Raw genomic sequence first — 20,408 nt, forward strand, 5'->3', positions numbered from 1 at the left:
ACACACACCCATTTAGCCCACCATTAGCTTAAGAAGTACACGTGAAAGAAATAAATGAAGTATTACGTGAAAAGCGGAGTGTCTTCTTGTGGGCCCGCTAAAACATCGAACCTTAGCGCCAAACTTAAAAGTATGGTTTGAAATATTGAATTGCCCAAGGTATTGCTGTTGCGATTTTAACTATGTATGTATATATTTTATTTGTTCGATTTTTTACATCAGAGGACTTTCGAAGTTTTCCGAATTTTCTTCTACGTTTGTAATTCTAACATTATTTTTGGTTATGATTTAGAAGGATAATTAGCTCTTGTATTACTATTGTTATAATTTGTTCGATTATAATTATTACTTTAGCTATTGTAGTTCCTAGTATTGTTATAGTTAGTATTACCATTTGGCTTTCTATTTTGGTAATTAGTATTATAATTTCTATTATTATTATACGAGTTCCTATATGTGTAGTGGTTTCTTTTAGTGTAAAACACGCTGTGATCCTGATCCATGTTTGTAGATGTATTTACAAATTTAGCTACAACATCATTCATTTCAGTAAAATTGCCTGCTTCTTTTATTGTTCTGACTTTTTCATTTTCGCAGTTTTTATACCATACACCCATAGGGTAAAATTGTATATTAAAGTCGCCAAAATGTATGTAACAGGCAGAAGGAAGCTTCTCCGACCCTATAAAGTATATATATTCTTGATCAGGATGAACAGCCGAGTCGATCTAGCCATGTCCGTCTGTCCGTCCGTCCGTCCATCCGTCCGTCCGTCCGTATGAACACGCAGATCTCGGAGACTATAAGAGCTAGAGCCACCAAATTTGGTATGTATACTCGTGTATTATGTACATATATAGAGTTAATTGGAATTTCGGCCACGCCCCCTTACGCCCCCAGGAATCACATAAAACTGTTTTTCTTAAAAAGTATAACAGCTAGAGACATCAAATTTGGTTTATATACTCGTTTAGTTGGCGCGCAGAAATTAATTGTTCAAACTTTTTGCCACGCCCCCTTACGCCTCCAGGAATCACATAAAACTGTTTTTCTTAAAAAGTATAACAGCTAGAGACATCAAATTTGGTTTATATACTCGTTTAGTTGGCGCGCAGAAACTAATTGTTTAAAATTTTTGCATAAAATTTACATAAAACTGATTTTCTTAAAAACTATGACAGCTACCGACACAAATTTGGTATGCAGACTAGTTTAATAGACGCGCAGATATTGGCTATTTAAACAAATTAAACAAAACTGATTTTATCAAAAACAAACAAAGCTAAAGTCACCAAATTTAGTATGTATACTGGCTTAGTATTCGCGCAGAGTATATATATTTTCATATTTTGCCACGCCCACTTCCGCCTCCATAATTAAGAAAAAACCGATTTTCTCCTGTAGTTTTTTGACTATCGCATTCAAATTCGGCAGACTAATTAATCTTATCTATTTCTACAAAACTTCCAAATTTTATTGAAATCGGACTAGAAACATGCAAAATATGCGTATGAACGTATTTTACTAAGCGGTCCACAAGGCCAGAATTGGCCGTTGGCTAGTGGCGGCGCTAGAGTGCTCGTGTGTTTGTAGAGTCAGCGAGATAGCACATAGTATGAAGCATGTAAAAACAATTTAATAGACATATGTACATTTGGTTTTCGAAATTATAAAAATTTGTTTCACCTGGTGTATGGTATACCCGAGTCGACGAGTCGACTTACTTGCTTCATTTATAATTGATTTCACTGCTGTCTGAGTTGCATATTTCTTTGCTGTTTACGTTGTCTGTTATGAACGCGCGTCTTAATGACTTAGTGAGATTTTCTATTTCTGACATAAATAAACTTGCGTTCCTGCCAATTTGTTTTAAATTCATTAATCTTGCCTCTGCTACCTGAACTGTTTCACCCTTAATTTCCTTTTTTAATGTTTGGATTATACCATTTATAATGTTTTCATTTGTTACTAGTAATCTTACGTCCCCTTTTAGTTTTGTTTTTATGACTTTAATAACTGTTCTGCCTTTATTTCATTGATTAATTCCAATGAATCTATGATTCATACTCTTGAATCAGCTTAGAAGCTGTATTAAGAAATTTAATCTTTGATTGCACCATCTTTGTTTTTGTATTAATATCTTGAATGTCCTCTGGGTTATCTTCTAAAACTGGCTCTTCTGTGTCTTTGCCACTAGAGGTTCAAAAGTTGCTTCTAGATTCGAATCTACCGGTGAAGAGGATTTTCAGCACCGCAAACTAAAAAACGATCTTCATCTCTTGAATTCAAAATATGAACTGATTTTATTAACAAACGTATGTGTATATAAAAGAATTCTTAGACTCTAGGAGGCGACAATTGTTATTAAAAATATATTATTCTAATGACCCACGTTTTTAGGGGGTTGAAAATAGTTTATATTTCATGCTTAGCGTCTGTTACTTGATACCGCGCCGCTGTTACAATCTTAAGTGTTTTCCACAGAGTGTGGATGCATGTTTTGTTTGGTTTTTTGAGCCATACTTGAAATATGAATTTGTATCAGCTATTTTTGTTTTTGGAATTAAGCAATAATTGTCATAGGAATCTTTATGACTTATTTTTCTTGTATGTTTTGTATATTTCTTTGTTCAATCTGATTTGGTGAAGCCATTTCAGATGAACACGATGTTTATTCTTAAACAACCGGTATTGTGAGTTTTATATTATGTTTTGTTGCTATAATTATTATATGTTTATTTAAACTGTTTATTAGCTCAGTGAAGTTTTTACTACTTGTTTCATTGCATATTTCTGTTTGTTATTTGTTATTATTTATTTTATTGTAACTCTCAAAGATAGTTTCAAGGTGCTTATTAATCTGAGGGTGTGTATAAATTGTCTTATTTATGCACTTGTACGCTTTCTGAAACTATCTTCATCTTTATGGCAGACTTAATATTACTAATTAATTTTCTAAAATTAATTTCATTCTCTTAGTATTTCATTTTTTTTTTCTTTATTTTATAATAAAAAAATTGTTTTTTGGTTTTTTTTTTCAATTTGTTTCAGAATCAATTTTTTTTTTTTTGGGACTTAATGGTTGTTCAAAAAAAATTTTGTTATTTTTCTTATAGAATATTTAGACTTCGTTATTGGGCAACTTTGATCTTATGAAGCTTGCTACGATCAGAAAGCTTTATGTGTGCTTGCAAGCTTTGTAAACTTTGTTAGTGCTTTTTAACTTTATTGAACTTTTTTTAAAGCTTGCTTTGATCGCGGCAAGCTTTACAAGTGTATGTTTGACATGTGCTCTTCTTTAGGGTATGTTAGGGTATATTAGGCTAATTGGAATTTATTATTTAATTATATATGTTTTTAAATTTTTGTGTGTAGTTTTCATTTAGCGTATATTTCAAAAATATGAATTTTTTTTTTTTTTTTTTTCTTTTTGTTTCTAGGGTACGAAGGCTATGGTGCCTCCTAAGTCTGACGAGAAGGCCACCTCGCCGCTTTATTTGGGGAATGGTCCTGGGCATCGGTATGTAAATTTCGCCTTATTTTCTATGGCAAGTACTTTTTATTTTTCTGCTCTTTTTTTTTTTTTTCTTTTGCCTTTTTAATTGTTGCCAATGCACACTGGGCTGAATTGGCAAATAAGTGGCATAAAGTCGAAAATTTTGTGGAAACAAATAATAATTCTAATTATGTATATTCAAACTCGAGTCCCTAAATAGGAAAAATCGATGATAGCTGTTAACGTCTAGAATGTCTCGACCACGCGTTACTTTAACGCCCGAAGGTTTTACCGATACAAAAATAAAACATTCAGCACGAATTGATTTTAAACTTATTTATTACAAACTGAGTATAGAATAATTATGATGGTGTTTCTTAGATACAACGAATTATAAAGTTTATCCATATATATTAAGCCCTAAGGCTCCTAGCCTCGAGCTTCGTTTCGTGCCAATTATCGGATGTTTATTTTAACGTATCGTTCCTGTGCAATTTTCTTCTATACTGACGCCTCGTCTCACTTCTTAGAGCTGGTTTCTGCCTCGATAAGTCAGGGTTGCATTCAGGTCGATACATACTAAGTCTAAAGGGAAAACGATCAGGGCTACCTAAATCCAGGGCATTGGCAGTAACGTACCGTCTCCACAACATCCCGCCTACCGTAAAACTACTCGGGAGTTTTACCCAAAACCTCTAATACAGCAAGCTTAGATACTGGTCGTTTTAAAATTCCGGCATTTGTTTGTACTTCAGCAACTCGTATTAGCCCATCTCTTGCTGGAATAACTTTCACGACGATTCCCCTTTTCCAGCTTGCCCTTGGTTGGTTTTCGTCACATATTATGACTAAGTCTCCCATCTTGATGGGTCGAATCGGTGCGAACCACTTTGTTCGCTTTGTCAGAGTTGGTAGATATTCCCTTATCCATCGTTTCCAAAACGTATTTTTTAATTGTTGACAAATCCTATATTGTTTTCGATGACAAAAGTTGTCTTCCTCTCCAGGGGTTTGTGTCGAATTGGTTGTGCCAAGCAAGAAATGATTAGGTGTTAATGGACCTGGATCGTCTTTATCCACTGGAATGTGTGTAAGTGGTCTGCTATTTATGATATTTTCCGCTTCGATAAGCAAACTTCTAAGTGTTTCAACCTGGGGAGCCTTGTCTTGCAATGTTATTACCAAAACCTTTTTAACTGACTGAACTAGGCGTTCCCAACATCCTCCTGAACTTGGGTTTGCTGGACAATTGAACTTCCATTCTATGCCTTTATTTGCCATTTCTTCAGCGATGTAGTTCCAGTCAAATAGGTCTTTGACTTCCCTTATTAGACGATCAGCTCCAACAAAATTTGTTCCCATATCCGACCGTATTCTGATTGGTATACCACGCCTGTTTACGAAGTTTCGAATACATAAAATACATGCGTCTGTAGACAAATCCGCTGCTAATTCCAAGTGTATAGCTCGTATGGTAAGGCACGTAAATAGAGCCACCCATCGCTTTTCATGTCGACGGCCGATCGTTACAGTAACTGGTCCAAAATAGTCAAGTCCTACATAGGAAAATGGTCTTTGGTAAGGAGTGACACGATCGGTCGGTAACTGACCCATCAGAGTCGCTTGCGGTTGAATTTTTCTATTTTTACAAAACTGGCAAACTGTTTTTGCCCTTTTTACAGCAGCTCGCAAGCATATTATCCAAAATTTTTGACGAATCTCAGTGATAATGAGTTCATCGTTTTGATGGTGGAATCTCTCATGATACGATGTTACTATTAAATCAGTTAGTTTGTGTTTTTTGGGTAATATGATAGGTTGACGAGCACTTTGCGATAGTGCTGTTGCATAGTCAAGCCTACCGTTGACCACTAAGATCCCGTCGGCATTCATCGTAGGAGTTAAAGAGAAGATGCTACTTTCATTTGATACGCATGAATTTGCTTGTAAATCAGCTAGTTCCTTATGATAGATTTCCTTTTGCATGATTTTTACTAATGTATTTTCTGCATCTTGCAATTCCCGCGAAGAAAGTGTTGTTACATCATTATCACATTGACGTTTCAATATCCGTTGTTTAAATCTCAATATCCATCCCATTGTTCGCTTCAGTTTCAAATACTTAGAAAATCTGTTTAGGTCAATAATATTTTCAACAGAAGTTGTTAAATATACCCGTTTTACTTCAGGGTAATCGTCTTCAACGTAGATCTTTTCCTGTACTGGCCAGCTAGATTCATCCTTCAATAAAAATTCGGGTCCTCTTGTCCAAATATTACCTGGCTCGTACTTAATTTTTACCTTTGTTCTCGTGGCTTTATCGGCAGCATTTAAATGTGTTGGAACCCATCGCCAATCATTTTCGTTTGTTGTTTCCAGTATTTCATTTATACGGTGAGCCACAAATTGTTTATATTTCCGATGATCTGATTGAATCCAAGCTATGACAGTCTTTGAATCCGACCATAATGTATATTTCTGTACGTTAACAGAATGACTTTCCAGTATCAGAGTCTTAAGTCGGGTACCTAAAACCGCTGCCTGAGGCTCTAATCGGGGAACAGATAAAGTCTTTATTGGTGCGCATCTAGTTTTTCCAGCGACGAAAATTGTTTCGATAAGTCCATCAAGTATTATTCTCCAATAACCAACGGCAGCAAAGGCTTGTTCACTAGCATCTACAAAAATATGCAATTCTATGTTAGCTTGAGATGACATAAAATTTCGAGAGTAACATCTGTTTAATCTAAAACTCTTTACATTTTCGATTTGTAAGACCCAATTTTTGAAACGAATAAATAATTCTTCTGGGATCAAATCATTCCAGTGAATGCCTGACCTCCAGACATCCTGAATCAATATTTTTCCATGAATCGTCAGGTCGGCTAACATCCCTAATGGATCATAGATAGACATGACCAAGCTTAGAAGCTGCCTCTTTGTTGGACAATTTTCAGCTTTAAGTATGCTTTGTTCCACTCGATTCATTTTTAAGTCAAAAGTAAATTGGTCTATGTCGTTGTACCAATACATGCCCAATACCTTATCGACAGCCTTCTTATCCATACTTACTGGTAACTTATCAGTTTTATTTTTCTCTTCTTTATTCAATTTGTTTTGTACTCACTTCGAGTTTGAAACAAAGCCTCTTAGTTCAAAGTGAGCTAATTCATGCACCCTTTTTACTTCAGAGCTTATGTCGTATGCCTTTTGCTCAGATACAAAGCTTGCTACAAAGTCATCAACGTAATGATTATTTTGTATTGCATCAATTACTTCCTTTGAACTCGTACTGTTTTGCGCGTTTATATTTTTTACATATTGAGCACAACACGGAGAACAAGTGGTTCCGAATATCATGACCGTCATCTTATAAGTATCGACTTCTCTTGTCGTGTCACCGTGTCTCCATAAAAACCGTAAGCAATCCTGATCTTCCTGTCGAACTCGCACCTGCAAGAACATTTCCTTGATATCTGCACAAACTGCCACTGCTCCTTGTCGAAATTGGAATAAAATTTGAGTCAATGGCGGATTTTCATCGGGTCCCTTTAATAATCTTGAATTCAATGAAACTTCTTCGATTGAGGCTGCTGCGTCGAATACTAGACGTAGCTTTCCTGGTTTGTTCACGTTGTAAACGGCGAAATGAGGTAGATACCATGTCTTAGAACTGGTTACACAAGTTTGAAGTTTTGTCATTTTGACGGCATATCCTTTCTTCACAAAGTCCATAATGGCTTCATCGTAGGTCTTTACGCTATTTGAGCGAATAATTTTATGCTCTATTAATTGGAGTCTTTTCAAAGCCATACTGTAACTGACGGGAAGATTTAATGTTTCTTTTGACCATAACAATCCGGTTTCATATTCTCCTTCTAGTTTTACTGTTGTGTTTTGAAGTATCTCTTTAGCTCGAATTATGTCAGCGGTTTCTACAGACTTAATATACGGCGGTACTCCAAAATTCTCAGTTGTAAAATAATCTGCCATCAAATCGTGCATTTCCCTGTTCATTTGGTCCTCCAAAGAATTCGCATGAAATACTGATGTCACTAACGGGCTTGTATTAGAATGGTCTGCTCTTGATCCAAAAATCACCCATCCCAAAGGTGTTTTTGATGCCACTAGTCTTGGACCGATATCAACGCTTCGTATAGTCTTGACCAGGTGGGTATTATCTATGCCGATCAGTATTGTTGGTTTGGCATCTGTGTAACTTGCTATTGGGAGGTTCGCAACTCGAATATACTCTTCCGCTAATGTTTGATGATCCATTGATTGTAGAGGTAATTCCAGATCAGGGATTGTAGTGCCTTTTAACTGTAACCAATTTTTATTTCCATTAATACCTCTTATTTTTAGATGACATACTGTCGTATTCAAGTTAATGGCATGATTCTTAATCCAATTTAATGTTAACCGATTCATGTTTTCTTTTACCCCTAGCTTTTTAGCTAAATTCTCGTTAATTAACGTTACGTTGGAACCCTCGTCCAAAAACGCGAACGTTTTAACTAATGTATTCTGCGGGCCCATTAATTCGACTGGCAGGACTTTTCATGCTAGATTTGACGGTATGTGTCGCTGCTTCTGCTTTATCTTCTTCTACCGTCTGTCTATTAGGGTGGTGCAACGATTTGTGATGTGAACTCTTGCAGCCACTGATGTTACATCTTCGTTTGAACTTACAGGATATCATATTGTGGTTGCGTTTTAGACAGCTGAAACAAACCCCTAATTTCTTGACCATGTTCCACTTTTCATTTACATCAGCCTTTACATATACATCGCATTCAGACAAAGAGTGGTCACCATTACATTCAGTGCAAACTTTTGTATATTTCTTATCCTTCTTTTGATATTCGCCAGTATTTGTTTGCATTACCAGTTTTGGATTGTGACGACAATCACCTTTTGAAGTGGGCCTGTTCGAAGTTGTCATTAATGTTACCTTCGCAATCGTTCTTGCTATACTATTTAACCAATTACTAAAATCCATCAAATTGGCGTATGGATATATTTGAGATGAAAACTCTTGCCACTGCATGCGTTTTGACATTGGCATTTTTGAAACTAATTGATCCAGCAAAGATGGATTTTGCAGGTGTAATACTGCATTTGAAGATTGCAAAAATATGACCAAATTTTTTACCTTTGTGGCAAATGGAATCATCCTTTCTAGATTATTCTCTGGGATTTGGGGTATATCATTGACCATTTCTAGCTGACTTTTAATAAGCAACTCTGGTCTTCCGTACATAAACTGTAGGTGCTCGATAATATGTGGCACGTTTGCCGGATTCACTAATAGCCCTTTTACCTCCTCTTTTGCCGCTCCCTTTAAGCTTTTCTGTAAACGTATTACATTTTCCAGTTGGGTATAACCATAAGCAGCGGAGGATTCTATGAACATTATAATAAATACTGGCCAATCTTCTGCCCTACCACTAAATTCTGGCAGATCCATAATTCTGTGCCCCGACATATAATTATGTGTATATTACCAGACTCACCCGTACCAACATTAATGGGGAAAGGTTCGTAGACACCAGATATTCCGGTTGTAGTTTTAAATGGCGTTTTGTTTTGTGTAGCACCATCATCGGTAGCACCCTGTGTGCCACTCGAAGCATGCGGAGCGCCCATTATGGCTCCATGACGTTGTGCGCCGTCTATATTTGCAGCACCCTGTGTGCCACCCAAAGCATGCGGAGCTGCCATTATGGCTCCATGACGTTGTGCACCGTCCAAGTTTGCAGCATCCTGTGTGCCGCCAAAAGCATGCGGAGCGCCCATTATGGCTCCATGACGTTGTGCACCGTCTATATTTGCAGCACCCTGTGTGCCGCCCAAAGCATGCGGAGCGCCCATTATGGCTCCATGACGTTGTGCACCGTCTATATTTGCTGCCCCCTGTGTGCCGCCCAAAGCATGCGGAGCGCCCATTATGGCTCCATGACGTTGTGCACCGTCTATATTTGCTGCACCCTGTGTGCCGCCCAAAGCATGTGGAGCTCCCATTATGGCTCCATGACGTTGTGCACCGTCTATATATGCAGCACCCTGTGTGCCACCCAAAGCATGCGGAGCTCCCATTATGGCTCCATGACGTTGTGCACCGTCCAAGATAGCAGCACCCTGTGTGCCGCCCAAAGCATGAGTCTTCTCCAATTCTGAAATGCAGTCAGTTATAGATTCATTAGCAATTTTTAAATTAACTATTTCACTTTGCACTAAATGAATTTCTTGTATTTGTTGTTCTTGTCCATTGTGGATAGCTTCAATTTTTGAACTTTGTGATGCAATTTGTTCTTGCAATTGCGTCATCATTCTTTGCACACTTTCCAATATATTCGTATTGTCTTCTCTGTCTTTTGGCGCTTTGCTTTTATTGGAAGCGTCTCTTTCTATCTCGCTCTCTCCCGCGGTAGACTCGTTTACCGCCGATTTCGGCGTTTCCTCCGCGTCCATATTGATACGCTTTTTTCTCCCACGTGTTTTCATTTTATTGCTCATAGTTCACATTTCTTGTCAATTCCGACACCATCAAAGCACTTTTACATATTATTTAAGTTAAAATAAAGAATGTTAACGTCAAGAATGTCTCGACCACGCGTTACTTTAACGCCCGAAGGTTTTACCGATACAAAAATAGAACATTCAGCACGAATTGATTTTAAACTTATTTATTACAAACTGAGTATAGAATAATTATGATGGTGTTTCTTAGATACAACGAATTATAAAGTTTATCCATATATATTAAGCCCTTACTTTGAGCGCTTGGCAAATTTACACAAAAGAAAAATAAGATAGTGGAAAAAATGGATTTTGGAGGCCAAGCTATGTGGAATGTATAAAACACAACAATTTGGTGTTCAAATTTATTATATTTTATATATCTGTACTGTTTTGTATTGTCCAAAAAGATAGAAAATTAAACAAATGTGTTCGTCTTCTGTGGAGTAAAAACTTACCTTCTGTGTGTTTCTGGGATATGTAATGTATGTGAAAACAAAGTAGATAATGTGTATAAAAAGTTAGTAATAATCTTGTTTGCGGCTTTTTGCGGCTTTGGCGGTATTCTGAACTTGTAGATCACATTGAGTTCTGTCATTCAACGCTGCTGGACGTATGGATTGACAGCGACCGCAACTCTGTCGTTCTTGCAAACTGGATAGTTGGCCAATTGACGGAATGTTCGCTAACCAATGAAAGCATTAGTGAAATTAAAAAGAATGTTAAAACCTTTGAAATATACATTACTTCGAATTTACAAAAGTGCAGCAGAAATATGCGCACATTCCGAATAAAACATTCACAGTGGCTATCAATGAGCTTTAAAATTGGATTGGACAATAAAGATGATACGGACAGTCTTCAATTGGGTAGACCAAAGCTAAATTATGATGAAGCTGGGCCCCGTCTTAAAAGAAAACTAGCTGCCCATGTTGCAATGAACAATAAGAACGACAGCAAACTTTTGATTCATGCTGCTACAATGGCAGTCAGAAAATCAAATGAAAGTAACACTGCATCTGTGCTTAAAAATTTTAGCAATTCTGAATGTGATGCAACTGAAGCTATAAGAAAATTCGGTATTGCAAAACCAATACCTTTAACAATAAATGAAGCTTTGGAATTTTTGCTGGAAAACTCGATAAGCAAACGATTATACAATGAAATTCGTCAAATAAGCAAACAGCATAATTGTGACATATATCCAAGCTACCGAAATGTCCAGGAAGCTAATCCATTAAGAAAAGGGCAGCTCGACATAAAAAAAAACCCCCTTCCGCGAGATGTCATTGAACTTTTAGAAACACCACATTATAATTTTCCAATAAATGTTCAGTCTTTAGATAATGATTACAGTTTTCATGATGACTCCGACTCAGAAATAGAGGATATAAATCCATATGCGTTTGAATTAGATGTGGAAAACAATTAAAAAATGAACTTTTCTAAAATTGTTAGTAACTAAGACCTGTCTTTAAGTAAGAATTTAATCATAATAAATATTATATTACTATCACTAAAATATAAAAAATATTAAAATTTTTGTACTTTATATAGTTTTTACACTTTCCTTTGTGATCACGTATACGCATTGTTGCCTTATATGGGCTACTGGGGTAGGCGTGGTCAAATGAACTTCAAATTTTGTTTCAATATTTAGAGTGCTATTCTTATCAAATATACCAAGTTTCAGCTCGATATATGAGTTATTCGACTTTATGCCACTTATTTGGCAATTCAGCCCAGTGTGCAATGGTAGGCAGGATCGCCATGTAATAGGCGAAGGCAAGGTTTGACTTGAAGTGATTTATTTGGGCCGCAAGCCCGGTATTTATAGGAGAGCATTTACATTGTTCTAATGGCTAGTGTCCTTAACGGTACTTAAAGCTAAACAATATGCTTAGGTTCTAATTACTTATAATCTATCCCTAAAAGTATGTGGCCTAATGCTATCCCTAAAAGTATACTACAAATCACACAGTCACACTTCAACCTCCACAGAGATAAGACGTGTCACAGCAAACCAAACCTCGCTCTACGCAACAAAAAAACAAACAACAACAAAATTCAAACTCGACAAACAAAGTTCAAGCACAAAGCAAAACAAAAAACAAAAACAAAACACTCACTGCTAACCGTTAAGACGGGCTTGAGCCCGGCAACACCAACCATGCACGAACCACCAGACATTCAACCCAACAACAAACATTTGGGCAAACCAACATACAAAATATTAAAACGAAATGACAACTGTTCATTTGAAAAGTATCACCGTTCTTAATTAAAAAAACAATTGACTACACTTGCGGAGGCAAAGTCGAATCTTGCAAAAAAATAAGGGACGGCTTACCTCTAATAAAAACATAAAACAAACTGCAAGCAGTAAAACTATTAAAACTAACAAAAATGACTGATATCAATATTTCCGCGTCAGAACACAAAACATTAAACTTCACAAAAGTAGTAATCTACTGCAACGAACTTCGAGGCATAGATGAAAATGATATCCTACAAGAACTAAAGACACAAAAACAGAATTAAAAAAAATATTAAAAAAACAACCAAATACAACACAACAAATAAACAACAGTCAAAACAACAACGCCATACTTATCGAAACCGGACTCATCACTCTCGCGACTCCCAAACTACCAGAAGCCATCAAAATCGGATACGAAACCGTACGCATCAGGCCTTACATCCCTCTTCCACTCAGATGTAAAAAGTGTCTTCGCTTTGGACATCCTACATCTGTTTGCAATAGCCAGGAATCATGCAAAAACTCTCAGAGCCAAACCATACAGACGGGATCGAATATTGTGCAAACAATAAAAAATGCCTTAACTGCATAAATAACCCAGAACTACACCATCAACACTCACCCCTCGACCGCCAATGCCCCACATTTCGCAAACATCAAGAATTAACAGCAATAAAAATCACCGAAAAGGTAGACCACAAAACAGCACTTCACATATACTCCACAAGACACAGCCAGCAATTGGGAAACACATACGCCAACACGCTTAGACGTCCCACTCCGCGCACAACTAATATCCCAATCGACACACTACACAGGAATATTAACACACACCCGCAAAAACAACCCACCCCCGCATCAACTACCGGACACAACCCAACAGCCAATTCAACAAGAGTAACAAAGTCTCCAACACTACAACAAGCGAAAGATAAAAAGCAAGACCAGAGGACATGGAAACCGACGGTAACCCAAATACATCATACTCATCACAACAAACTAAAGATTTACAAATAAGAATTTTTGCCAAAGACCCCAAGACTAACCCCCTTTCTACCAATTTCAAACCGCCAAAAACAAAAACAAAAACCATACCCCCAACCAAAAACCAACAGACCAACAACAGCGACAGCGAATCCACATAACCAACAAACTTCATTAAACTAAGCCTTACTTAACATAAAATATGCTAAGAATAATACAATGGAACTTAAAAGGGTACACTAACAACTACAACGAACTCCTAACCATAATAAAAAAATACTCACCACAAATAATATGCACAGCTTCCAACAGGTTTGGCGGCACAGCCATACTAGTTCACAAAACCATCCAAAACACCCAGATAAACAAAACCGACCATTTTGAATCCCTTAGAGTTGAAATAGAATCTAAATTAAAATCCAAATTACCTCAATATACATTTCCCCTAACAAGACTTTCTCCCTTAAATCCTTAAACGACAACCTTAACCCAACCAACAACACAAATCACATTATCGTAGGTGACTTCAACAGCTGGCACAATAGCTGGGGTTCACCACACCCAAATAGAAGAGGAAAAATCCTTCACAAATTCCTACGAAACGCTAACCTCCACATCCTAAACGACGGCTCCCCAACACACCTTTCTCCCTCTCTTTCGGAGGGAACTTAAAATATCCAAAACCAGAGCTACAACCGAATTCACCTCCACAATAGGACAGAACACCTCCTCCCACAGAATCTGGGCCAATATCCGACGCTTTTGCGGACTCAACCCAATCAAACAAATCCACTGCATAAAACACCCAACCAACAACTTACCCACAACAGATACATCCTCCATAGCCCAGCTATTTGCCCAACACTGGTCAGACCAATCCAAAGACATCAATTTCAATCCAACCTTTATTACAAACAAACACTCTAATAAACCATTGAACTATATACCCACCCCTCAGCACAAATAATAGAAGCCGACATAAAGGTACCACACCGGGCCTCAATAGAATATCCTACCCTATGATAAAAAAAACACCTCTAACACAGTGAAAACAAGAATTACCCTTCTCTTTAACAATGTATTTAAAAATTTCATCCCACAATCATTTAAAACCAGTCTAGTCATCCCCATTCTCAAACCTACCTCCAACAAAACATTTATAACCAACTATAGACCAATCTCCTTAAACTGCTGCCTATCAAAAACCCTCAAAAAAATCATAGCCAAACGTCTTTGGTGGTTTGTCACCAAAAATAACCTAATCCACCCCTATCAATCCGGATTCAAACGTGGCAAGTCGGTTTCAGACGGTCTGCTAACAGCAGACTACCTAATAACCAAATCGCTGCGTAAAAAAAAACACTGTTCTGTCATTGCCCTTGACTTCTCAAAGGCTTTCGACAGAGTCGGAGTGCACTCCATAATTGACCAACTAACAGATTGGAAACTGGGCCCCAAAATTATAAATTTCATACAAAACTTTATGTCCAACAGGAAAATTAAAATAAAAATCAAGAACACATTTAGTTCTCCCTTCCCACTCCTTAATGGCATCCCCCAAGGTTCACCAATATCAATTATCCTCTTCCTAATCGCCTACAACAAACTTGCCAATATAATCAGCTTACAAAAAGAAATCCATTTTAGTGCATATGCAGAGGATTACTTCCTTATAGTCCCACTCAATAGAGAAAAAAACCAAACCTTCAATCTAGATTCCCTTTTGCAAACATCCAAGAATGGTGCTCATACTCTGGATCATCATTATCCCTTAACAAATGCCAACACCTACACATTTGCAGGAAACAAAACTGCAATTGTACTATCCTCCAACAATATAGCAATCCCCCTAGTAACCCAACTTAAAATACTAGGACTAACAATAAACAATAAATACAGATGGGACTCACACATTAAACACATCCAACCATCCTTTAACAACAAACTGAATATAATAAAATGTTTGGCAAGCCCCAAGTTTAACTGCAACACCCATACACTTCTTAACATAACAAAGGCAACACTCATAGCCAAAATAGACTACGCCATATTCATTTATGGCCACGCGCCTAGATCTACGCTAAACAAACTAAAAACAACATATAATGCTGGAATACGCACAGCCCTTGGCGCTCTCCCCTCAACACCCATCCTCAACCTACTTTTCGAAGCCAACCTACCTACAACCTCATGACAGCCAAAACATACAAAACAATCCTCCACAGTGCTAACTCTCCAATCCATAAATTCACCATTCAAATAAAAAATCAAAATAATAAGAAACTAAAATCCACACTAGAAAAAATCATTACGCTTTGCAAAGACCACAACATTCCCTACCTTCCACCACCCAACAGACAAACAATCACACCTCCATGGCTATTTCCACCTTCCACCATCAACACTTTCTTACATAAGTTTAATAAACCTGACACATCACCAGAAATATATCAAAAAATCTTCCTAGAACACAAAGACAAACACAAACAACACAAATATATATTCACAAATGGCTCCCTGCAACATAAAACTGCCACATTCGCCATAACCACCGATACAACAGTTCTAAAAACAGGCATCCTACCACACTACTCCTCCATCCTCTCCGCAGAAACAATAGCCATTCTTGAAGCAATAAAGAACCAAGAAATGTAAATTCATAATATGCTCCGACTCCCTGTCAGCTATCAAATCCATAAGAATCATCAACAACAACAATTTGTACCCCACTTTAATAAGATCAATCTTAACAAAAACCAACACCAAAATAAAACTCCTCTGGATCCCCAGCCACTGTGGCATTAAAGGTAACGAACTTGCCGACCAAACCGCCAAATCGACCATAAATATGCCCCTCCACTACACCCCCAACTTTAATTGCACTGATATAAACAAATTCCTTAAAAATAACTTATCCCAAAAACTTAAAAACAAGTAAAAATTCTAAGACACCAGGTGAAACAAATATTTCAAATTTCGAAAACCAAATGTTTGTCTATTAAATTGTTTTTACATGTCTTATACTATGTGCTATCTCGCTCACTCTACGAACACACGAGCACTCTAGCGCCGCCACTAGCCAACGGCCAATTCTGGCCATGTGGACCGCTTAGTAAAATAAGTTCATACTCATATTTTGCATGTTTTTAGTCCGATTTCAATAAAATTTGGTAGTTTGATAGAAATAGATAAGAATAATTAGTCTGCCGAATTTGAAAAATACAGGAGGAAACCGGTTTTTTCTAAATTATGGAGGCGGAAGTGGGCGTGGCAAGATGTGAAACTATATGAATTCTCCGCGCATACTATGCCAGTATACATACTAAATTTGGTGACTTTAGCTTTGTTAGTTTTTGATAAAATCAGTTCTGTTTAATTTGCGGGGCGGAAGTGGGCGTGGAAATGTTTAAATAGCCAATATCTGCGGGTCTATTAAGCTAGTCTACATACCAAATTTAATGTCGGTAGCTATCATAGTTTTTAAGGAAATCAGATTTATGTAAATTCCGGGGGGAAGGGGGCGTGGCAAAAAGTTTAAGCAATTAGTTTCTGCGCGCTAACTAAACGAGCATATAAACCAAATTTGATGTCTCTAGCTATTATACTTTTTAAGAAAAACAGTTTTGTGTGATTCCAGGGGGCGTAAGGGGGCGTGGCAAAAAGTTTGAAGAATTAATTTCTGCGCGCTAACTAATCGGGTATACAAACTAAATTTGATGTCTCTAGCTGTCATACTTTTTAAGAAAAACAGTTTTATGTGATTCCTGGGGGCGTACGGGGGCGTGGCCGAAATTCCAATTAACTCTGTACATATGCATAATACACGAGTATACATACCAAATTTGGTGGCTCTAGCTCTTATAGTCTCCGAGATCTGCGTGTTCATACAGACGGACGGACGGACGGACAGACGGACATGGCTAGATCGACTCGGCTGTTGATCCTGATCAAGAATATATATACTTTATAGGGTCGGAGAAGCTTCCTTCTGCCTGTTACATACATTTTGGCGACTTTAATATACCATTTCACCCTATGGGTGTATGGTATAAAAACTGCCCTGCAACCTCCCACATTAGGGAAGAAATCTTTGAACAATTTTGCCCCATATCAATCCTTGCAAACCCTACTCCAACAACCCTCTTAATGATTATAAACTACCTCAAAAAAACAAATTACTACCACATCCTATAGGTTTAAATTTAGAAAATATAATTAATCATACAAAATGGAAATGTAAATAAATAAATAAAATAGGTAAATGAAATAGGTAAATAAAAGGAAATACTGGTCATAAAAACTGACTTCATGCTGCCACTAAGTAGTGGAATAGAATTTTGGCGAAAAGTCTTGATAGATAAATTTCCAATTTGCAAAAAGGCAATGTTAAAATTATGTTCTATGATTACCACAACAATTATTTGTAAAACAACATTCTCCACAATGAAATTAATCAAAAATTCTATTTGAAACAGTCTAACCAACAGTTACAGAAACAGTCTAACCATTTGGAAGATATTCTTCGGATAAAAAGTTATCCAAATAATATAAATGTAAAGCAAAAAGTTGACTTTAAAAAAAAACCATTAATTCAAAATGATTGGTTTTCGATTGCACTTTGAATTTTTCTTGCTTTTGTCACTTCTGTTATTTGCAAGATTATCCGTTGCACGAAAAGAATTCCCTATTTTCTTATTAATGGGTGGGTAGAGTTTTGTATTTTTTTTTTTTTTTTCAATATTTTTTATTTTTTTCAAACTTTATGTTAGAGAGAGCCAGCGCAAACAGTCAATGTATGTGTGTGCTTTACACTGCGAAAAATGAAAAGTGATTAAAATTTGGCTCAATCTAACAAACCAGAACAATCGATGATCTGCTGCAAGAAAATAAATGAGAAAACAACCCCGAAATTAGTTGTGCCATGTGCATTTATCTAACAACGCGACATAGATGCGTCGGCATGCACACAGATGGTAAAACGATCAAATGCCGAAGAAAAGTGCCCGCAAGGGCTATGGGTGCCTACCCCTGCTTTAAACAGTAAATCGATGCTGCATAATATCTCTCTCTCATTCTAACGCTCTCATTTTGTGTATTCGTGAACTTGAGAAATTGACTTACACCAGGGCCCGGAACTCATATCCTCAGGGGGACAAACACGTTTGGCACCTCACACTAATAAATCAAGAGCATGAGGGTGAATATAGTTTTCTTCAGCATATCGACGAAATTAGAGAACACACATGAAAAAATTGATGCTTTGTTTTCTCTATCTATTCCTTGCATCAGATTATTGGCTGCGCTCGTTTTCTTGATTTGAGCCCTAATTTGATGAAATTTTATTGTGCGCAGTGTAAAGCAACATATGCGGACAAGGAATTGTATACATAGAACTACATTTTTCCAGAGCTGTCTTTATGCCTGCCTCTGGTATACACACACAATCACAGTCTCACAGCGTTAAATATCTTACGGTTTGATTTTGTTACGCTTTGATCCGTTTAGCCCCCTGTTCACAACGCGCAATAAGAAACATCGTTTTAAAAATAGAATTAAATAATAGGCTTGTCAAATCAACGACTATATTCCGCGCGATTGATTGTCTGGACGTTGACGCCTACGTACCAGTGGCCCATACGACACCAGTTTCGCTCGAGCCCAGGCAGAGCGCTGTCCGTGGACAAATACAAATAAAACGGCCAAATAATTAAAATATAACTAACTACAGTTTTCAGATATGAAAGAAAGGCTTCTGATTACGGGATAAAGAAGATTGTAATCAGAGAACAGGACTCATAAAGGTCCATGAAAAGCATAGTTACAGATACAGTTTTTTAAAAATAGAGGACAGACAGTTTTTACTGGTTCAATAGCTCAGGAGAGTCTATTTCACCTATTTTAAGTTTGTGTAGAAAGATAGCACCAAGCATTACTCCTCAATTAATAAGAGAAGGAACATTCTTTAAAAAAAAAACTTAGAGCAATAGCAAAACGCAGTAATTGCTTTTGAACAGATTCAACTTTACTTTGGTGTTTCATATCGAGGTGACTATATGAAAGATCCGTATTCTAAGATAGGACGAATTAATAAAGTATACATCGTTTTGCAAACCCAAGAACATGTATAGCTTTACTTACCGTAGTGAATATATGAGGATTCAAAAATAATTTGTGGTCCAAATGCTCGAATGCGACGGACGCAAAATAAATGTAAAACTACATAACGTCGTCTAATCTGTTTCGGGAAGATTGTGGCAAGGGAAGTTTTGAAACATCGAATTCAAACGAGGAAGCAGTTGATTATATGGCAGAGAAATCGTCGACCGTGACAGGACCAGAAACTTGCTGTTAAATAAGTTTTGGTTTAATTGCAACTAAGTAGGACTCGTCGTTTCATAATTTCTTAAGCCACCACAAGTTTCCGAATAGGGATTGCAAGAGGCAATCAATCATCAAACACCCGTTTAGACATCTAGAAAGAAAGGTCGACATCATTAATGCATATGATACCACGTTAAACTCTCCACATACTGCAGTAAAGTCATTGGAATAAAACTGCAAGTATTCAATCAAACAATTACTGTACAGTAATAGAAAACCGAACAGTTATATTTTCGTGGCTTGTCATTCCACTCTTTATGGGCAAAAACGGTTCAAATACTCCCGTAAGCTCAAAGAGAACAGACAAACTAACAAATCTTAGATGCCAGCAGACTCCAAGAAGATGCCGATCCACTAGACTGCAGACTTCAAATACTTGAATCTCATTATAGGCAAATTACTCATATTCAAACACAAATTGAAAATTTGCACGTAATTGATAAAGAGCGCAGTAATTTAGATGAAATGTACATAAAGGTCAGGTACATTTATTGTCTCTTTTACAAAGAACACGTTCAACGGGACAAGTAAACACATCGGATATGAGTTTTATGAGTTCTTCAATGTCTCCTACGGTGGTTCACAGTCAACGATTGCCTAAACTGAAATTACCCACTTTCGATGGCAAATATTCAGCGTTTAATAGATTCAAATCGTCTTTCCTGAATCTAATTCACAACGATCACCACATGCCAACAATATCTTCTCGAATATTTATCGGGACCTGCAATTGAGGTCGTGCAGTCTTTCCAAGTAACCGAACAA

General features: G+C 37.1%; 1 protein-coding gene across 1 annotated transcript in view; it reads right to left on the minus strand.

Moving 5' to 3' along the window:
• Positions 1-20,408, minus strand: part of LOC137586136 (calcineurin-binding protein cabin-1-like) — a 1,431,569-nt gene that overhangs the window by 60,743 nt on the left and 1,350,418 nt on the right. The window lies entirely within an intron of this gene.

This window comes from Drosophila tropicalis, unplaced genomic scaffold (genome assembly GCF_018151085.1).
Source record: "Drosophila tropicalis isolate 14030-0801.00 unplaced genomic scaffold, ASM1815108v1 contig_905, whole genome shotgun sequence".
In the NCBI taxonomy this organism is placed as follows: Eukaryota; Metazoa; Arthropoda; class Insecta; order Diptera; family Drosophilidae; genus Drosophila; species Drosophila tropicalis.